Here is a 17,892-nt window from a genome sequence, read left to right on the forward strand (position 1 = left end):
ACTGGGCTTCTCATTGAGGCACAACCGAACACGGGGTGGAAAATACAGACGTGAGAAAAATCCATCCTCCCACCAACTTTAGGGAAGACAGTAACGAATTCTACAAGGCTTTACACGGAAAAAGCGTCTTGTGAAAATTTCACTTGGACAGTACGTTCCCGGCAACATTGTTCTTTTTCTTTAAGGGCAGGAACCACTTTGGGACATAAGAAGGGGACGTCACTTGAAGCGGGCTCTTATGCTTCACAGGGAGACTTGAGGCAAACAAAGGCCTAGGTGCCTGGTGCACAGAGGCAGGGAGAGAAACCAGCACCTGCCCCCGACCAGACCAGCACGCCACCCCGCTGGGCTGAAAGTTTGAACGGAGGCAGACATTTCCTGAGACTTCAGGCTTGTCTAACACATGGGCGGATGTAGAGACACAGGGTGGCATTGGACCGACATCAGCACGTTCGTTAATCGTCAATGAGCATATGGGGTAATGAATGCCCACAGGCCGTGCTGACATATTTAAATTGTTGGACGGCTTTCACGTCTTATGGCAGGGACCAGAGCCTCCTCTGGCTTAACATTTGCGTCCCTGGTACAAAGGTAGGGGCGGCTAAGGCTGACACTGCCCAGCAAGGAGTCAGAAGAGCAGCATCAAATCCCAGCGCCACGTGCTTGTGGTACATTCCACTGTCACGCGTGGCCGCGGTGAGTTCACTTAAAATCTCCTTGGAGAGGCAGGAAAATGATTTCCAGTATCTTAAGAACAAATGTCTAAATACTCTACATGTTGAAATTATAATTATATACATATATATATATATATTTATGTTACTAGAGTTTGATGTCAGATTCTCGTGCTTGCTAGACAAGGATTCTACCCCAAGCCATACCCTCAGCTCAGTCATTTTTGCTTGGGTTATTCTTTAGCTCCAGAAAGAATCATAAGTTTTTGCCCAGGCATGACCCTGAGCAGTGATTCTACTGTCTACTCCTCCTGAATATCTGGGATTATAAGACTTGAGGCACAATACCCAGCTATTCATGGAGAAAGGGTCTTGCTTGCTTTTTGCTCAGTTGGATATGATATTTATGAGTCTCATATTTTCTACCTCCAGAGTAGCCAGAATTAAAGGCCTGCAACACTGTACCCAGCTACAAAGGCACCTTTGCTGTAGGCGGACACATATGGTTAGGACAGTTTCCTTCAAAATGAGCTCTTTGCAAGTTGCCGAGCTGCTGACTTCATTTCATGGAGCATCGTTTTTGTTTGAAAGACAAAACTGTAATTATTCAGATTTGGATATTTGGCAGACATTTTCTTGAAAATGAACACAACTAATGTGCTGACTTTAAGGAAAACAACCAACCGTACTGCCAATGAGAAAATCCAAATTTCAATTGAAGGGAACTTGTTTGTCACTATGTGCTTGACAACTTCCCAATACATAAAAAATATTTAAATGGGATTGCTGTTGACATAAGCAAATATGATTTTGTCAATTCACAAAGATGTGTGTCAACATTTAGAAGTTGTGTAACATAGTGATCTGCAGCCTGCCAAATAAGGACTGGCTTTACACAACTCCCCACAGATGAAAGGGCTACTTGAAGAAGAAAGTGCACTAGCATATTTTAACATAGCAAGAATACAAAATACTTAGGGATATAGCTGTGCCTTTTCTTTTTCTTCTTAAGGTACATATGACTTCAATTGCATAAGCCAGGAAACCAAGTTGAACAATCTTGGTCAAGCAGTCTAGCTCCAGGATTTTTCAAATAATAAGTGACATTTTTGAAAGTGTACGTTCTTTATGGAAAACTATTTTCCATGTATAATAGCAGCTTGGCTTTTCTGAAGCTCTTGCTGAGGTCCTCACGGTGATCATTAGAAATGTGCTGAATTCATTTGTAGAAATTATATACAGTGTTGGGCCAATTTTAACACATACTCTTGAGGGCTTGTGACTCAAGTGAAAGTTAGGAACAAAATCTGAGGATTTCCTAAAGGTACTTGAACAAAATTGTTCCTCTGGCTCTTTTTGGAAGAGGTTTAGCTGTGACGTTTCCTCACGTGCACACAGTATACCTACAGTATGAGTACAATTCCTCTTTTCCATTAACTCTAGAAGAACCGGAGTTAACCGAAATTTGATGTGCTATGACACAATCACCACTAATTTGTGAAAGGGCTATTTGCTTCCTTTCACCATCTGCTTGTCTCTGTGAAGCCGATCTCCCTCCTCTACTTCTACCGTAACAACGTAGCAAAGAATTTTCTAATGAATTGGATATGACATGTGCAGAAGTATAAAATGATGCCATTCTTTACATCAACATTTTAATATGTATTAATATTATAATAGTAAAGCATGCATTTTAACACAAAAAACACAATTTGTTTACTGGTGTAACTGTTACTTTAGATAAATATTTAAAATGTCCTCATTTTAGAAGGTTAATATAGCAAGTATTGTGTGGCCCAGACAATTACCGACAGCATGTGGAGATGGCTGTTCACATATTCTTTTTTTTTTTTTTTTGGTTTGTATTTCTTTAGCTGTTCACATATTCTGAGAACAGAATTTTGAGTCAAAAAGGCTTAAAAATTCCTTCCCTGACTGCATGTTTCTCTATGTCAATGTCCTTTCTCTTCTTACAGAAGTCAAAACTGCAATTTACTAACAAGCCTGTGCAATGCTCTTATTTCCTAGTGCCAAGACTTTCCTATACCAGGCACCATGTGGTAGACAAACTTTCTGGAAATTACTACTAAACTGATTAACTATGACTGGCCACCTCAGAGGCATCTTCATTTTATCAACCACACACCTGAGGGCATGACAACTTTCTAAAAAAAAAAAACTCAACTTGCCTTTATCTAAGACAAAGCATCTTTGAACGAAAACCATGAAATCCTAATAGGTGTGGTTTTCCTTAACCAGGTTAACCAGAGAGTCTGGTTGTCTGATCACAGAATACCGAGGGCCTACACTGCAAACCAATGCAGCTACCCGGGAAACTGCAGCTTTCAATGTTACTGTCATAAAAACCAGCTTTGGCGCTTTGCAATGACTGCAGTGCAAAAGCCAACCACCTGACAGGATATCTTACAGAATGGATGGTAACTCTTGTCATGAATTTCCACAGTCTGTGCCATCCGTAATCCTACTGTCCCTTGCCTGACCGTCTCACTGATGAGGAGATGCCGACAGCAACTCCAGACCACAGCCTGGCGTTCTCCCGAGCTATTGCTCACCCTCTACCGCGCCTGTATTAGGGTTCGGATAGCTGGTCAGAGATTTCTGAACGGTCTTGGACTCACAAGCCCAATGTGAGCAAAACGAAAATGTGGCAGGATGTTACTTGTGACTTCCTTCAAAATATTATGAAGTAGCACGCAATGGAGAACCACCTTGATTACAGAAAAACAATCCAAAATGTGGGCAGAAATTAGTATGCGTATTGCCAAAGAAGATGCAGACTTGAGAATCAATGTATGCTTTTTTTTAAAGAAAACATTCTTCAGTTTTGTTTGTAACCACCAACTTCTAGACCTCTCCACAGGTAGAAATTACGTGCACCACATGTTTATAGAAAGCACAAGAGCTGGTCAAACATTCTACACAAAGGAAGATAATAGGAGTTTACCTATCTTTAAATAACTACCACCATATTGTTGTGTGATGCAGTTCATATTCTTTTAAGTTGGCTAATTATACACATCCGATCTCATCTTAAGCCTTGCTGGCACCACGTGCTCGGTGAACGGCACACCTGTTCGGTTCCCTTTCCACCCATCCTTCCACCCTCCGCTCTTCCCCAATACCCGCCATTCTTCACTGGGAAGCACAGATCATGCACGGAGGAGCTCAGGGAGTGGGAGCTGCCGCCCACCCCAGAGCCTGGAGCCATTGGCAGCCGATGGCGTGGACGTGTGCGAGGCTAAGTCTTTTTGTGCTCTGCGCCCGGGGGAGCAGGGCGGGAAGCAGCCACCCATTAGAGGAAAGCGGGAGTCCAGGAGCAAACAACCCAGAGGCATGAGTGCCAAGCTAGCAGGTGGGCTGCGGCAGAGCCGCAGAGCAGGACGACCGACCTGGCGGGGCCGTCGCCAGAACCGCACGTGCTGATGCGGCATGTCAGTGTGTGTGTGTGTGTGTGTGCGTGTATACATGTGTGCATGCGTGTGTGATTGTCTGTGTGTGTGCGTGCTCATGTGCACAGGACAGTGCATTCCCGTGTGTCTTGGGAAGGGGATTATTCCCGCATTATCCTCCTCCAGCCTGCTTGCGTCGCAGTAAGCTCAATCGATCATGTCAATGGAAATCAAGAAGCCACACAGACTCAGGAGAACGTGAGATCGTTCTCAGTCTTGCTCACAGATACAAGCACCAGGAGGATGCATGGCTCAGTAAACGCGCTAGGTACACAATGGAGCCATGAACGACATGCGAGCGTGGCTTCCCGACAAGGCCTTTCAGCTTCCAGTGATCTGACGAGCTTCAGGTCCTTCTAAATAGAGTTGGAACGGCCTCTGGTTGGAAAAGCCAGCGTCCTCCCTCAGCCCCCTTGGCAAGGATACCCAGGTTGCAAGCCAGGCCCTCACAGCACACATGGCAGGTGGAGCCACCAACTGGAAGAGAAGCATAAACCCAGAGCGCCAGCACTGCCACCAGTGGCGGACCGGCGTGGAGCGCGCACGGGGCGGCTCTGGGAACATCCCGGAGAAGCTCAGGGACTTCCTGCCATGGGGAAGTCACACTGGCCTCAGCAATCCGTTGTGTCCTAGCCTGGGTGGTGCTGGCGTCAGCGATGAAACGCAAGGCCCACCACCCATGCAGAACGCACGCCCTACCGCCGAGCTTGACCCCAGCGCTCCTCCCTGCACCTGCCGCTCAGGTTAAGAGTGATGGACTAAGCGTCGTTCCATTCCGGCCCCCGTGGTTGCCTCGCACCTGGGGCAGCCGGCCCTCGTGGCGCTGACGGACAGAGGGCCCCAGAGGACACGCCTACCAAGCACCAAGAACGAGTTTAATACTTATGTAACCGGATTATGTTAACCAAAATAGACTTCAAAAGGAAAACCAAAATACACAATCATGAAGTAGGTCAGATAATTAATTTTCCGGAGAAAAATTCACCAGAAGCATTTAGTGGTGTGAATGTGTGTTTGTGCACCTGTGTGACTGTGTATGCACATATGTGTGTTGTGTGTGTGTGTGTGAAGGTACATATAGAGAGACAGACAGACAGAATTCCACCGTGTACATCTCCAGTCGGTCCTCTTCTATTAAAAAAATACCAACTTGCCTAGATATAAAGTACTTACAAACATCCTCCGGTTAATCGGCAGTAGATAGATTTGCTACAATATAAAATACTAGGTAAATTATCCCAAGGCTACACAATTCGAAATTTCAACTCGCTGTTGATAAAGGGAAATAAGTATTCTTTGGTAAAATTATGTGAAAAAATGTGGTTGCTTCTTTATGAACATTATTTACAAACTGATTTTTTATTATCAGCCTTATTGCCAATTCTTTGTTCTACATGTATCTTCACGGATGATATTTAACACTGGTCGCTCCAGAGTTCTTCTTTAAACACCTGAGATTGGCTGTAGTAAGGCTGCAGAAAAATGGGAACCTAATCCTGCTGTGCTGTTCTCACACATCCCACTAATGCTTGTCAATTGCTTACCCACTTAGCACATACACTATAATATTTAGCATCGTATGCTAGGTTCCAAAGAGATCATGGCCCTTCAGCACAAAGGTTGAGACAGTTGTACTGTAGGTAACTGTAAGGAGACTAAGTAGGTGAGAAGTGATTTTTAAGGAGCATATGGTTAATGCTACATTTGCAACTTCAAATGTCTTTCGTAGCTGAATGGAACAACCCGGCAACTCAAATGCGGTCTCTGTCTTCCCCATAGTAAATAAGCTTGCTTTCCATTAGGTAGAAAGGACAGAAAGGTTTCACCGAAAATTTTATCCCTTTTTCTGTTAATTTTTCTCAATTATTATTACCATTCAGAGACTTTAGCTGTCTGAAGCCAGTACTTTTAATGATAATCTGTCGGAAAAGAGATGTGGGCCAAGTCAGTTAGCTAACGATGTAGTTGTGGTGGGTAAAGATGGACTTCAGTCACTTTTGCCTCAGAGGGGAGGAAAAACAGTGTTTCTAGAAAGTACAGCTGCCATGGCATTGCAGGAGACTGGGCAGAATGACAAATCCTGGGCTCCACAGAGCCAGATGGCAGGGTCAATGTGGTCTTGGTATCTCTCACTCACAGGGCTGGTAGAGAAAGGAACGTTTCCCACCTGTATCCTAGTGAAGCCATCCATAAGAGCCTAACAAAACCTCGGGAATTTTGCTAGCATGCTACATCTTCTTCCCACTGGCATCCTTACAAAAGTACGGTTTTGAAAATGACATTGCATTATGAAAGTGCTCCCAGTGGTTCATCGGAAAGACCCAGCTGTTTATTGAAATGCTTGCTCTTTTTTTTTTTTTTTCTTGCCTGTCACTCAACTACACAAGCACCAAAGGTGATTTCATTAAGAGGTGTGAAAATGATCCCGGGCTCTCCCAGAGCAATGGGCTCCACAACAAAAAAAATCAATGCCATCATTCCGGGTTCTGCTGTGGTCACAGGATAGAACACGTCTCTCTTGTTAACCCCGGAGCAAGATTGATGAGATGCCTGCACCTGTATTCGCCGAGATTTTTCATTTTTTGTCCATCATCAGCCTTCTCCTGATTACCTGAGCTGAAAACTTAAAAAAAAAAAACCTCCACAAATTAGCTACTAAATTCCTATACTTTCAACAGAAAGATACCAGGAGCTTCCTGCTCTTCTCTGTGGAAGCTTAGCTCTCCCCCACCACCCTAGCTCTGTCTAAGCGTTCATCATGTTAGGCTCCTTGGGTTAGGACCCTAACCCATCTGCCTGTCTCCCCCTCCCTCCTCCAGTGCTGTGTCTGCAGGCCTGAGCCTCTAGCTTCCAGTCTCATCCACCTGCTCCAGTGATCCAGTACCCAGGAGCAGTCTAGAAGCACCAGCTAGGCCAATGGCTCCTTTACAGTGCTGTCCACCGTGTTTTCCAAGGGCTGGTCCCTCTCCACCCCCCCACCCCCGCCAGGGGCGCTCATGTACCAGACGACGTGTCCACCAAGCGTGTTGGGGCTACACACAAACCCTTCCCTTCTTTCCTGAAATGCATTCTAGGCGCTTTGCCTTCCAAGCCCTGCTCCACTCCTCTGTAACTTCAGATAGTGAAACTGGTACGAAACACTTGGTAAAAATGATGAGGTAAAGAGAAGAGTGATTTTTTTTTGGTAGGTCCTGCTACTCATTACTGTTCATAGTAGAAGTCGTTAGTAGCAGCCACGCTGACCTTGGCTGACATTTCCAGCAAGGAGTGGGGTGTTTTCTAGGTGACTCACGGGTTCAAGTGTGGAAACTCAACCCTCAGACCTGGTCATGCACTGCGGCGGAGACCGAGGGCGGCTCCCAGCATGACTCAGCCTCCCTCCTGGAACGGGGCCACCCTCACACCTTCCGGCATCACCCAGCACAGCCTGGCTGACGACCTCCCCGATAGCTACACGGAAACTTCACGCTGTGGAAGGCACACGCTACGTGGAAGGGAAGAGCCAAAGATGTGAAGACTCACGTCAAAGAAGCAGGCCTGGTGGGCTTGAACCGGGTGGGCACCGGGCACAACTCCGGACGGGTGTGATCCCGGGCCCCTCTCGGGCCTCCACCCCGCCATCAGCTGCACAACCAACCTGCCTGACGTCGCAGGGCATTCATTTACCCCCCTCAGTATCAAAAGTGTGAACTTCACAATCGTACCTATTCACGTTTCCCCCTCCCATGTACATCAGCCCGATCAATGGATTTGAGGTTACCCTGGCCCTCCTTTCTGTCTGGCAACGCCTCACGGTGACCATGCGAATCCGTCCCTTCACAATGTCCATCACTGCCACGCGGGACTTTTAAAATCAACTGCTATTGTCTTTCTTATGTTTTCGGGTGGGGGAGGGGCAGATTCTTTGGTTCCTCCCAGCCTTTCAGACTCTGTGCTTTCCAGTCCGGTCCCTCGAGAGTCTGTCTACGTACGATGCAGTCTACGTACGATGCAGTCGGCGACTGCATAAACGTCGCTTGTTCCTAAATGTGCAGGACAAAGCCTGGAGTTCCTAAGATACATTTCCCCGACAATTACACAAGGTTTCTTCTTTAACCCTTCTCTCGGATATGAAAAGCAAATCTTGATCAATTATCCCGTCCCCACAACTTACCTTGCTTCGCACAAAACACGTCAGGTCTATAAACACGTGTGTCCATAAATGTGACCACTTTTGATGTTTTAAGGAGGAAACGAGATCAGAACGCAAGGCCTCCTGCCATGAGGAGGTGCGGTCCCCTGAGTTGAGCTCACCAGGCCCTTGATTTGACCACTTAGTGTCCTCACCCAAGGCCTCTTTCCAGGCGAGCTCGACAGCATCTCACAAGGAACACTTGGTCTCACAATTACACAATCGCAGCATGCTATGGCCACTTCCAGCCCTCACCCCAGAATTCACCTGAAGGTTAACGGTCTGGGGACCACTTTGCTTTCTTTGTTACACCGTATGCTGTTTGAGTCTTTCTAAAGAGCTCAAATGCATCTCTACCAAATGGAACTTGCTTCATTTCCCCCCCCCACCCCGCCACAGTTCGACCTATATTTTCACTGTGTATTTTCATAGCAGCCGAAGGAGGAATTACACATTGGGTGAGAACTCTTAGGATTCTTATCTCACTCATACGAAAGGATTTGCAACTTAATACTGAATGCAACCAATTAGCTGGCAGGTGGATTCTCACACTTCAGTGGGACTACAATCCCAGCATGTTAATATTTACCTTGTGGCTGGATGCTGTGGGCTCAGCCCTGTAATCCTAGCTACACAGGAGGCTGGGATCTGAGGAACGTGGCTCGAGGCCAGCTCAAGAAGAAAAGTCCGCATGAGACTCTTATCCCCAAGTAACCACTCAAAAACCAGAAGAGGCTCCAAGTGGTAAGCAAAGAGCTCAAGGACAGAGCCCAGGCCCTGAATTCAAGCTCCACAGCTGACACACACAAAAAAAGGATTTATCATGTGACTTGAAATGCCAAAACTATGAGTGTGCTTGGGTTCAGGTGATTCCTCCACACTCAGTTCTGAGAGCTACAATAGAGCAAGGCATAGGTTCAACCGCTGTGGTAGCTGGATATGAAGTGTGCCCTCGAAGGCTTGGGTGCTCAAAGCTTGATGTCCTGCTGGGGCACCACAGGGAGGTGACTGGGTCATCGAGGCCCCCTGGAGAAAGGAGGTCACTGTGGGCTGAGGGTGAAGGGCACGGCCTGCTCTTGTGTCCTCCCCCTCTCACCTTTCCTGCTCTCCAGTGAGTGAGCTTTGAAGGGCTCGCCACCATGTCTTTCTGCTTCCCCCATGCTAGCCCCGAAGCAACAGGGCCAAGTGGATAATCCTCTGCGAATGTCCCCGAGTGTCTTGCCAGCACGGTGAGTGTTGACACAGCGATGGATGACACAAACCCATTAACACAGTCACCTTGCAGTCATTAGCACTTCTTCCCAGACCCTCAGACGGCATCAAGGGAAATGTTACATAGGGAGATCACGGCACCCCAAGCTATGAGAGGCGGTTACAAACTCCCAGCCGCCAAGAGGACCTTGATTTCTCCTAGCCCAGGGCCGATCCATGCTGCATTTGTCTTCTGGGGAAGTGTAGGCAGCAGTGAGATTTCCTTCCCTGTTCTCTCAGGAGGTGGTCTGTGATCACAGCTAGGAGCTCATTTCTAAGACAGGCTTCTGGGGCTGGCACCCAATTTCAGCAGCCTGTGAGACTCTCGCAAGGAACCTGTGCCTTCCGTAGGGCTGTCTACACCACAACAGGTAGGCTAATGTGTACTCTGATACTGCATCATTGCTTTGGGAATACATGAATTCGTGTCTATAGAAAATGTGTTAGAACGATTCTCAGGAAAGCTTACAAAGAATAAACGGATTTGACCAGCTGACAACTTAGCTACGATCTGTATGAACTTATTAGATAATGCTAACATTCGTTAAAAATAATAAAAAAATAATAACATCCACAGAAATAGGCCTACTTCAGTCTCCAGCAGCACACCACAATTCTGATTATTCACAAAGGTCCATTGGGCCTGGTGGTGCCTATCTGTAGTCCCAGCTCTTAGGAGATTGCGAGAGGAAGATCACAAGTTCGAGGACAACCTGGCCATGTAGTGTGAGTCTGTCTCAAAGCCGAGCAACAATACATGTCTAACTTGAGGAGCCAGTGCCACAGAGGCTGAAGACAATTCACCGACTGTGACTCCCCCATCAGAGTCACTTCTTAGGCGGCTGGGATGACAGCCGGATGTTCCCACACTCACCTGATTGTTAGTTGGCACAAAGTCTCGCAATGGTTTTGGTCTAGGTTGGCCCCAAAGTTCAATTTGCCTGTTCTCAGCTTTCCAATTTTTTTTCAGTTGCTCAGCAGGGATTACAGAAGTGAGCCACTGTGCCAAGTTTTAGATTATCAGTAAAATGTTTTCGTTAATGAATCTTACAAGGGCAAATAAAAGTAAAAATAAAGAAAAAAGCCCAGGGTGGTGGCCCCTTCAGATAATCCCAGCTAGCAGAGGCACAGATAGGATGAACACATTCCACAGGTGCTGTGGGCAAAATCCAGATGACCATATCTCAAAAAGTCTCTAAAGCAAGAGGAACCAAAGGCATGGCTCAAGGGGTAGAGGACTTATGGGTGGGTCACCGGCACTCTTATTAAATGATAAAAGATGACACAAAGATCTTAAATAACAGCCTTTCAGATGTGAATAGAGCGTGACTCTTGTAATGTGAAGAGAAGAGCTGTTGAACAAGAAATTCAAGAAATGCATACAGAAAGTCATTGAAATATACTTATGTTTGAGCTGGACAGGAAGATGCACATTTGTTATCTAAGCTACCTGTGAAGGAGAAATAAGATCTTGGTCTGAGGTTGGTCAGTAAAAAGTACAGGAACTTATGTGGAAGATAACTACCATCAAAATGAGCTGGAAGGGTGTTGGTTCATGTAGGAAGTGGTAGGCCACAAGGTCACACCCCAGTACTGCCAAAAAACATGCACATGTACATATGCCACTCCTAGGGAAATCCATTCTGCTAATTTATAACCCACATCATGCTTTCCTGCATCTAAATTTTGCTTCCATATCCCAGGAAAGGTGGTAAACCTCTAAAAATATACCACAATATCCAAAATACGTTGACTATGTATTGCGAAGTATATGATGAACTGTGATGATTGAAAGTTGAGATATTCTGCTGTAACGTTTTTCTTCCATACATTTTCACTGCATGCTGTTTGCTATTAAAACATGATGTTAACTTCCCCCCAGGCAATTTTGTTTGCCAGGCATACAAAAAGCATTGCATTCATAACCTGATTTATGGGCTTGTAACCTCTTTGTACAACCATTTACTAACGAAGTTTAAACAATGTAATTTTCATTTTCCCCCAGTCATTTCACATGTGTATGTGTTTGTCGCCAAAGGCAAGAAAAAAGTACATATGAACAACTTCAGCTTTAATGCACTGAAATAAACTTGTAACTTGAAAAAAAAATTCTTTATCTGACAAAGTAAGCCAAGATGAAAAATGTCCCAATGATAATATTTAAAAGCAAACTAGCCTTTTGAATAGGAAAATCAAAAGATGAAATAAACAGTTCAAATTTCTCACTCCAAAGAAGTGTACAATAAAGAGAAATTCTAAATATCTGTGCCAAATAACTACTTTCAACATATAAAGTATGTGTTTTTACAAATGAAAAGTATCATAGGGTAAAAAGCCAAGGAATTGAAAAGTGAATAATTTTCTAGAAATCTAAAATATTAATATTCCACACAAGAACAGTGGAATTAGTTTCATGAGTATTGATATTGACCTGCAAGACAAACATGGAGAAAAAGAATGAGCAGGGTCTTGTGTGTGAGCATTTGGGTAAATGCCCAAGAGTGGAATTGCTAGTCATAAGGAAGCTCTATGTTTGGTGTTTTGTGGAACCTCCGACTGCTTTCTAGAGTGGCTGAACAAGTTTACGTTCCCAGCAACCACAGAGTTGCCTTTTGGCCACATCCCCACAATAACAGCATCTGTTATTGTCAGCATTCTTCATATTGGCCGTTCTAACTGTGGTCAGGTGGAATCTCAATGTTGTTTTGATTTGCATTTTCTTTATGGCCAGAGATGTTGGATATTTCTCCATGTGTTTATTGGCCATATTTACTTCTTCTTCTGAGAAGTCTGTCACAAACAAAAAACACACTAAAACTACCAGCACAACCAATTTCATTGCAGTATTATCTACCATAGCCCAAATGGCACTCAAGGGATGAACAGATCTAGAACATGTGATATACATAAACAATAGAATTCTACTCATCTATCAGGAAGAATGATATTATACCATTCATAAAGAAATGGAAAGGCTTGGAAAAAATCATCTTAAGGACAATAAGCCAGACTCCAAGAAACAGACGTTGCACTGCTTTCCTCATTTACGGTAGCTAGAATGTGCCTATAAATCTACAAGTAAACACACCAGGTGGTAAGCAAGGTGTTGCACATGAATTAACTAAAGTGCAATAGACTCTAGGGAGAGCACAAATAGTGTAATTCTTAGAAAATAAAAAACGAAGTCAAAGCCTAAGAAAGTAAGTTCCAGAAAATAGGTACTTACTTGCAAGAGGGCAGGGAGGGCCATGGGAGAGGAGTAGAAGAAGAAAGTGAGGACGGGAGAATGCAGGCAAGAATTCACTGCCTATACCACAGAATTGAGAAATAGAAGGGATGGGGAGGATAGAAGGGGTGGCGGTGTGGAGACGATGACACAGATAACCATGCACTGTACACATAAACTACTTGGTCAAATTGCAAAGAATCCAATATATAACCTAACATTGAGATCAGTAAGGGAAAGGGTGGGTTGGGAGGGATGAGGGAGAATATTGAAAGGGGTAACGTTGACAAATGCCCAATGTTTGTAAATTGCTTCGGTGAATGGCAACTACTTAAAAGATAATAAAAATATTTTTAAACACAGAGCAGAAATAGAATATCAGAGATTGTATGATAGAACAACTAGCTATGCATACTACAAAATAATTGCTGTGCTTATCTTAACAGATTTAAAGAAATTACAAACAAGGTCGAAAATATCTTCAGGAAACAGGATATTATCACTCAGAAAGTTAGGTTTTTTGAAAAAAAACAACAATGAGGTAGGTTTACAAACAAACATCACAAAAGCTGAAATTAACAACACCATGTATAGACCTAGCAGCAGATTAGCATTTAATGTGTGAAATGTGTTAGAAAAAATTCCTCCAGCGCTGAGAAAGAGCGAGAGGAAGAGAGACAGAGAGATGTGTAAGAAAAGTTAAAAGATAGGGCAGAAGAGAGATGATAATCTCCCCGCATTTCTTCTCAAAAGAGAAAAAAAGTGTCAAGTACACAGTGTTTAAAGAGATAATGATTGAAAGCTTTCAAAAATGTGAGAAAAAGAAACATCTTTAAAACTTTCAGAGGAAAGGAAAAGCAATTTTCCCCAGGCATCAGTAATTACATAGATGCCAAGTTCCCTGGACCCAAAAGACACTGGAAATAAATACCACGCAGAACGAAAAAAGCAGGTAACAACTCGGACTTCCATCTTTTTTCAATGAATGCTAGTAAAGCGAAGATGACTTCATTCAAAATCTAAGATTATTTGTCAAAGTCTATTTCTGCTCTGGAAAGTTCTTCAGGATGCAGCTCAGGCCAAGACAAATGACACCGAGAACCCAATGACAGATGCAGAAAGGCATGAGGGACACATATGTAAATAAGCCCCACATGAACACGGGCTGCATAAAATAATGACGGGGAAACAATACTGCAAAAAATGTAGACCAGGCAATCAAAGACGCACAGTCTATTTTTGTGTGTAAAGTACAGCATGAAGGATTTTGGAAAACTGAAGTGCACACCATAATTTCCAGAATTAAGCACTAGTAAAGCAGGAAACGAGAGTAAAAATGAACAATACAGAGAGAGATGTAAGGGGTGGCGTGTATCAAAGTCACACACAACCATGGAGTGAAGCTGGAGTTTGCTTGCAGGTCATCTCATACTTCAGCCCACGCACCTAAATGCTATGCTTTTATGGTTCTGAGCAGCTTAATGTAAAGGAATACGATAGCAGATGAAAGTGATAAGCAAATATGGGACATATCCCTCACTGTTCACTTGAGTTACACACTTACCTCTCTTCCTGTTCAGTTCCTGGTCGTTTTCAAAATCATGTGCCCGCAGGTAGGGATGGAGGCTAGTGACATGGGGGCCTCCAGTGTCTGATGAGGGAGAGGATTTGTCACGGTTCCTTGAGACTAGAAGAGCCCAGAGAAGCAAAGGTCTGCGACCCATCGGGAGAAGATGGAGGACAGAGACATCACAGCGGCTCACACGGGTAAACCAACTGCTCAGGCGGTGAGTGCTGGAGCATCTTGGTTTGAGGCTAGCTATGGAAGGTCAGTTAGACGTGATCGCAAAGAATCAGCCGAGTATGGTGTTTCACCCCTGTCATCCCAGCTATGGGGGAAGCCTAACGAGGAGGATGGAGGTCCTAGGCTGGGCCCTGGGACAAACATTAGACTCCTATTGGAAAAGCAATGGGAACAACAAGGAGATTGGAGGCATGGGTCAAATGGTAAGAGATTCCACCTAGCAAGCACAAGTTCCTGGATTCAGATTCCAGTATGGGGGGGGTGTGGGGGGGGATTTGAAATTACTTAGGAGCTTTGAAAAGGCTCTGGTTTCAGAAAGCAGAGGGTTCAAGATGGAGAGCTGACGAGGATGTGGATAGGAAGACATGAAGCCAGCCATCCTGATTCCAGGAGGCCCAGCCCCTGGGGGAATGAGCACTGGGCATGAGCTCCGGGCATTGCCATGCTAGGGGGCAGACTTCAAGGACGAGGAGCGTGTAGCCAGGAGAACTGCTGCCCTGGGAATGGGGAGTCCTCAAGTGGCAGGTGAGAAGAGGAACCAAGTGCAGAGAAGAGAGGGAACACGAAGGAAAGCGCATTGAATCTTAAATCTAACCTTTAAGAAACAGACAATTCACTAGGTAAGATTAAGTCTTCTATTGCCAAGAAAAACCATGAGCTCAGAGGCAATAAAATTATTTTAGACAGCAAAGAGAATGACATTTTTTTCTGTCCCTGAGTTCTGTGCATCTTGTTCCTGTAAAATGTAACGCAGCTGTACTGCTTTTATCCTAACAACATGGATTGTCACAGGAATAAAAGCTGGAGACACGGGCTCGACGGGTACGGTTTTGCATGCTTATTGATATAAATTATTACATCTGCATACATAATCCCATTCCTGTAAGAATAAGAAGGCAACCGCAGTGGTAGTAATAAATCCTCCACCCACCCCCTCCACGAAAGATAAACAGAAAGGAGGGGAGACCATTAATGTGGCATATATAATGTTACTACCCACCTTTTGAGCATCACCAAAGCATGAATATTTACCAAGCAGTTATCAGTGCCACAAAGGGTATGAATTCGAGGAGCAGTGGGAGACTTAAGTATTTTTCTTCACACATCTCTGTATTTTCAGACTCATCCAAAGCACGGAGCTTCCTTTTCGACAGCCAAGCGCACAGAAAGGCTGCTCTGATGGTCGAGACACACGCAGCGTCGGCCTTAGTCCCATTGTTATTGCTTAATCAGTCTTCACTGAATGCTCTCCGATATTCAAGAGTTCCGAATCGCAGAGCATTCATATTCCGAGGATAAGAGGTGGCATAAGATCATCTACAATGGCGCAGTAGAGGAGGAGTGATACTCTTGGGCAGAGGGAGAGCTCTGTGCAGAGCTGGCTGCCAACAAGGAGGAAGGACCGACGGGGAGGGAGTGGAGGTCTCAGGGATGATTGAAGCTTGGGGAGAGACTGCAGCAGGGGGCGGGTCAGTCGGAGGGACTGGGGGGTCTAAGTACCTGCAAGGGGGTCCCAAGGCCTAAGAGCTCAATCTGGGGATGGTCCAGTGGCGAGGGTGTGTGAAGCAGAGGAGTCCAGAAGATGGGGTGGGGCAGAGAGGATCATGGGAGCAGGGGGTTCCCCAAGGCAGCTCTGCAGCTGGGTCTCTGAAACCCAGGTGGTAAACATGGCTGCCATCTGAAGAGAGAGTTTTTTTTCACAACCACTCCAGAAACGAATCTTCTGTGCCAGGGTGAAAAGTATGGGCTTACATTTTTACCATCCATTAACCGGTGTGATCGGAACCTGTCTGTGCCTTCTCATTCCTGCTTTCCTGCCACCATGTCAAAGCTGAGTGTCTGCCAGGGAAGGGGTATGGCCCCCCCAAAAGCAAAGACAGGGCTTATCCTGCCTTTGGAGAAGAGAAGCCTGCCAGTTCCCAGTGGACACCGTCACAGATGATGGAAGGAAAAAATATGTGTGTACACATATATATGCACATACATATGTATTTAATAAAAAATATACATTTAATAAGTACTATAGGAGAATTTGCCTCTTAGAAACAAGGGTTTGACTTACTGTACTGTGTGTGTGTATATCCTATTGTACTTTAAAATAATGATGTTTACTTATCCTAAACTCCCAATGGATGAAACACACCCCTTGAGAAGAGATTTGTAGGTTATTTGAATCTCAGTAAATCTGCCTCCCAGAATTCCTCCTATGTAGTGAGTATTCAATAAATAATGGTTGAAATGCTAACACAGTCAAATCAATGCCCAGAAATTGGCTTCTGGTAATTTCATTTCTAATTATTATTCCATGCCATCCTACTGTCAGTATGTTTCACCTCTTGTACATTTTTCTGTGAGCCTCCATTGTAGGATTATGACCTCAAATTGAATTTATAATGATCTGGCTCTGTCTGTGTGGTGGACATGAGCTCCAAGTGCCTACTGAGCAACACAAAATGTTCTGGGAAGTTTTTATTCACTACTGGGGATTTTGTCAAGAAACAATAGCATATAAGCATTTGTTTTATGTCAAGACAAGGAAATAGACTTCATTCAGCATGAAAATAGTTGGGTTAAATTGAAAAATTCCTTCTGATTCTGCACAATAGAATAAGAAAAATCAAATGTTCTTGGGAAAGCTTCTAGCCATGGACTCTCACGTCAATCTAGATGTGGAAACTGGTCAAACAGGACAGGAGATTCAATGCTACAAATAAGAATACGATGAGCCAAGAGGAGAAGGGCAAAGCCAATCCTGGGGCAAACAAGGTAGTCGCTGTGAAAGAAGAAGGGAAGAAGGCAGCTCAGAGCTTTGGAAGTTCAGCTCAGAGCCATTCCTGGAAATTTCCACTTTTCCTACAGGGTTTTTTTTTTACTCAATTTTTAACTAATTATTCAACGATCACCTTTAATTTTTTAAAGGCTCGGTTGTAAATTGTCAGATTTTAAAATTTGTTTTCCTATATTTTTCTGTATGGTAACTGTATGCAAGGTAAATGAATTACTTGGAAACAAGCAAGAGCTTATTTTAATGTGACTGATTGGGAGTTCTGAGAAGCCACAGGTATATTTACATGGAGGGTGTGCATGCACACGTGTGCACACACAGTACCTTCTACATGAGGACTTGCGTGCACACGTGTGCACACACACAGTACATTCTAGCCTAGGCACATTAAAATATTAAATGCAGAAGATGAAAATACCATCTTAAGAGCACAGAAGGCCCTATCAATGAAATAACACAAACAACTGATTGCAGACATTTCAAGAGCAAAACGCAAGGCAGCAGACCATCA

At 44.4% G+C, this 17,892-nt stretch overlaps 1 protein-coding gene across 4 annotated transcripts in view; it reads right to left on the reverse strand.

Annotated features, from left to right (window-relative positions):
- Positions 1–17,892, reverse strand: part of Neto1 (neuropilin and tolloid like 1) — an 85,212-nt gene that overhangs the window by 32,467 nt on the left and 34,853 nt on the right. The window lies entirely within an intron of this gene.

Source organism: Perognathus longimembris, chromosome 15 (genome assembly GCF_023159225.1).
Source record: "Perognathus longimembris pacificus isolate PPM17 chromosome 15, ASM2315922v1, whole genome shotgun sequence".
Taxonomy (NCBI): domain Eukaryota; kingdom Metazoa; phylum Chordata; class Mammalia; order Rodentia; family Heteromyidae; genus Perognathus; species Perognathus longimembris.